This window comes from Myotis brandtii, unplaced genomic scaffold (genome assembly GCF_000412655.1).
Source record: "Myotis brandtii unplaced genomic scaffold, ASM41265v1 scaffold351, whole genome shotgun sequence".
Taxonomy (NCBI): domain Eukaryota; kingdom Metazoa; phylum Chordata; class Mammalia; order Chiroptera; family Vespertilionidae; genus Myotis; species Myotis brandtii.
The window spans coordinates 620,839-625,355 of NW_005363502.1; the positions used below are offsets into that span (position 1 = coordinate 620,839).

The window sequence follows — 4,517 nt, forward strand, 5'->3', positions numbered from 1 at the left end:
GTGCCTGAGTCCATGTACTAAGGATGGCTGTGCTATGAGGCTTTGTGTAAAGTCGTGAATAGACTTCTTAGGGTCAACAAGATGTCCCTTTGGAAAGCTTGCAGAAATAAGCAGACCTGCCTGTTCTGAAGAGTTGTGATCCCCCCTTTGGGAAAGGAAGGACCTTCCAGCTTTATGCTCCATGCTTCTCAAGGCGTGTGCCCCTCTGTGAGCATGATTCTACCTGCCCCTTAAGGTTCACTCAATTTTAAACCCAAACCAAGAAAACTAGTGAAAACATGTGATGATATTGATCCTGGTAAAATAGACATGTAAACGCCACCCGTGGTCTGGCTTCCCAATGGAGAACCACCAGGAAGCAAGTATCTTCTGGAAGAAATTCTGAGAAAAAAAAATTCACACCAAATACTCTTCTTGAATGTCAAAAGTTACTTACTACCAAACATTGGCATGATTCTACCTGCCTCTAAGGGTCACTCAATTTTAAACCCAAACCAAGAAAACTAGTGAAAACATGTGATGATATTGATCCTGGTAAAATAGACATGTAAACGCCACCCGTGGTCTGGCTTCCCAATGGAGAACCACCAGGAAGCAAGTATCTTCTGGAAGAAATTCTGAGAAAAAAAAATTCACACCAAATACTCTTCTTGAATGTCAAAAGTTACTGTCTACTAAACATGATGCCAAGCTGTTGAAAAAGATCTTTCCTGTTCATCTTTAAATCCATTATGAAGATGAGGAAGGTCTATTATTAAAGCCATGAAAAGGGTAAAATAGCCCTTAATAGAAAAAATAAAAGGGAAGCCAGGGTGGCAGCACTCTATAAAAATGAATAAGCTCAGCATAATATTTCAGTCAGAGAAGGGCTCTGCCTCTGAGGCAGATGCCTGCGAATCTCACCAAAGCAGCATTGTTTTGAAATTTCCCAGCCTCGGGAAATGGTATGAAGCCCAGGAAGACAGTGCATTGGAGGCCTCCGTCTCTGGTTGGTTCGCAGGAGCTACAACTGGCAATGTGCATACCTTTAAAAGTTGCATGGGCTGACCCATTCTTTGAATACAGGTATGTGAGTTTTAAGACTCTTCTTGGTGGGGGACTTAAGAGATCCTATATACTGTGGATATTACTAATAAAAGGACAGTAACTGCACATAGATGACTGAATTTTCTTCTCTAAAAATCAATATCATCACATGTTTTCACTAGTTTTCTTGGTTTGGGTTTAAAATTGAGTGACCCTTAGAGGCAGGTAGAATCATGACAATGTTTGGTAGTAAGTAACTTTTGACATTCAAGAAGAGTATTTGGTGTGAATTTTTTCTCAGAACTTCTTCCAGAAGATACTTGTTTGTGACTATTCTTTATTTTTTGAGATTGCCTCTCATGAGGAGCAAGCTGATTTTGACAAAATTTGCTTTATTGCCTCTTTTTCAAAAGGCAGGAGAAATGCCCAAGGGCAATTTTTAAACGAGCCTTTTCTGTGCTCTAGTTTAAACTTTTTTGTTACATATGTGAGATGACATTATCTTTGTATGAAAATTTGATCCATCTCATTTTTAATTAAGATGTTGATTTTATGAAAAAAATTTGCAAAAAAATCCAAAAACCAACCCAGTACTTTGTAATTCAGTCATAATAGATTATATGGGAACCCACCAAAATATTTTTATTTATGACAGGAGCTGGCACTTTTCTGATGTTTGTTAGCTCTTAATAAACAGAGGATCCTGGCTAAATTATAGAGGTGCTATAACTTGGGCTTGGATCTTCAAGATATTTGAAAGCTGTTCTAACCCCCCCCCCCAGCTGAGATAGAAAATGATAGCACTCTAAAAGCAGAGCCTGATAGAACAGTTACATAAAATGTCTTTTCAATTTTTACCCTCTATTACCCTTTAGTATTATAGGAAAATGGTGTTATTGCCGATTACTGAGAGAACACGCAAAAATCTCTCCTTCCAAATCTGAGTCAGTCCTTGCCTAGTGATGAACAAAGCCAGGCCATCTGCTCTGAATATCATTACTACTTGGCCATTTGGGCAAGGGATCTATCTTCTCTGCTTCCAAGAGAGGCTTAAGATCGGAAATTTGAAAAATGAAATAAGTCGACAGGAAGAGACGTTGGAACAAATAGCACTTTCCAAGGAGAGCCGCATTTGTGAGCTTATTATGATCATCACCATCATTTTTAATGTTCACTCTGGCCACAGAGTTCACCTTTTGGGGTTTCCATTTTACAAACCATTTCAGAAAAAAAAAACCCCAAACACAACTTAATTTCCGAGTTTCTGCAATAAACGCTTAGGCAGGAAAACGGGCGTGTGGGTGAATATGAGTCATCAGTCACCCCCACCCTGCTTCCTGGCGGTTCTCCATTGGGAAGCCAGACCACGGGTGGAGTTTACATGTCTGTTTTACCGGAATAACACGATGCCCCAGGCCATGCTCATTTCCTGAATTAAACAGTCCTTAATCTGCGGAAAGGCAGCTGGCTAACTGCTGGTGTCTGGCAAGTGCCCATCTGTCCCCCTGCCCGGGGTCTCTCTCTCCTGTCTCCACTTTTCCTTTCTCCCAAGCAGGCGCCTCCCTTTGTTTTCGGAGGTGCCGTCCACCTGAACTTTCCTTCCCATGCCTGAAAACTTGGGCTCTTTTCCTCTACCCTGCGGACCTCGGGCTTTGTCTAAGTGACCACACACAGTTGTGTTGACTGTAGTTTCGGTGCTGGTGATGGTGGCGATCATGACGGCGATGGTGGAGATGGGGGTGCTGATGGTGTAAGGGGGTGCAGGCTGAGCGGGCGCGGGGAGGAGGAGGATGGACCCGGGAGGCTGGGGAGCACAGGGTGCGGGAGGGAGAGAGGGATTGCAGATGGGAGCTGTCCGCGCACCGAAGTGCTGAAACGCCGCAGCCATGGCATCGCAAGAGTGGGAGGAAAGGCGGGGAGGCGCTGCGAATACAGAAGGGAGAAAAAAAGGCAAGAAATACCTTCACACGGCCGCCCAGCCTGGCTTTGGGAATGTGTTTCTGCAGGTGTCCGCGCTGCTGAGCTGAGTAGGTGAGATCCCCTATTCTGGCAGGTTCGGGCTCAGATTTCTCTAGAAAGCTGTGAATGAGAGAGAGCCCGGCTCCACTGGGCTGTGATTTTGGTAGGAGGCGTGTGTGTGCGAGCGCTGGAGATTCTGTCCTTCTATACGGAGCCTGGCTTTCCCCTGGGTCCTAAATGCCTCCGCTCCATTTCTCTACCCAGGTCCGTCAAGACAATACTAAGAATTATTGTAATTTTGCAACAGCTGGGACAAAAAGTCCCGAGAACCATTACACATCACCCCCTAATCCTAAAAACAGAATCTTTCCATCAGATTAATGCAACTTCTGAAACAGATCAGAGGTGTTTGTGTGCAAATATACCAGATGAGAAGGTAAGTATCACAGACCTGGTGTGTGTGTGTGTGTGTGTGTGCGCAAATATACCAGATGAGAAGGTAAGTATCACAGACCTATGGGGGACAGAATAGATTATTTTACTAACAAATGTGGTAAAAAAAAAAATGAATGATTTGGGAAAGACTCAAATTAAAGCCTTCTCCCACCATAATTAATCCCACATAGATTAAAGAACTAGATACAAAAGTTAAATTATTTTTTAAAACTAGAACATAAATATTTTACTGATCTTAGGGTAGAAAAGGTTTGTAAAGCACAATAGGAATAGAAGCAACCACAAAGAAAATAGATCAATAGTTTGAATGCATAAAAGTCCTTTTGAATGCAAAAATATCATGAAAGCATAAATACTACTCGGAAAAATTACAGCAAATATATGTTTCACACATCAAATACCTCATATATCAAAAGACACTAATGGCTTAAAAGGAAAAACAAATGACAAGTACTTCACTAAAGAAAGGTGAATGCATAACAATATTTTTAAAAATCAACCCCACAAGTAAACAAGGATATGTAATTTAAAATAACACTGAGGTGTAGTTTTGTCTAAGTTCTACATCTACTTATTTTCTCAGATTGTGTGATAATAGTGAAAAAGTGCAACCTTTCTGTAAGTCTATTTTACAATATACATCAAGTGTCATAAAATGTACAAACATTTAGATCTAATAATTTCACTTTATGCACCTTATGCTGAAGATATAGTCAGCTATGCAGATAAATATTTATGTACATGAATTAAGTTCATGATCATAGAAATTGTTGAAAACAATGAAAGCAATATAATCTCTTGTATATAGTCTTATAATATTGGCAACTATTAAAAATATATTTTGAAGACTATTAAAAACAAAGAAAAATGCTCACAACATGGTAAGTGAAGAAAATCAAGATACCAAAGACAGTACTCTCTCCCTATTGTCAAACTGGTAAGACTGTAGGATAGCAGGATGAAATTATAGGTAAATTTGCTTTTTATCAACTTGGACAACTTGATTTTCTTCTTTGTATTTATATAAAGTTTCCATATTACTAGAAGAAGAAAACCTATGAAGTATTTTAAAGCAA

The 4,517-nt window shown here is 40.3% G+C and overlaps 1 protein-coding gene across 1 annotated transcript in view; it reads right to left on the reverse strand.

Moving 5' to 3' along the window:
• CLVS1 (clavesin 1) overlaps positions 1–3,178 on the reverse strand; it is a 136,120-nt gene extending 132,942 nt beyond the window's left edge. Inside the window, exon 1 of the mRNA XM_005871638.2 lies at positions 2,988–3,178. The gene's annotated coding sequence lies outside the window, so the exon portion shown is untranslated. The remainder of the gene's footprint in view (positions 1–2,987) is intronic.
• Positions 3,179–4,517: the final 1,339 nt, after the last annotated feature.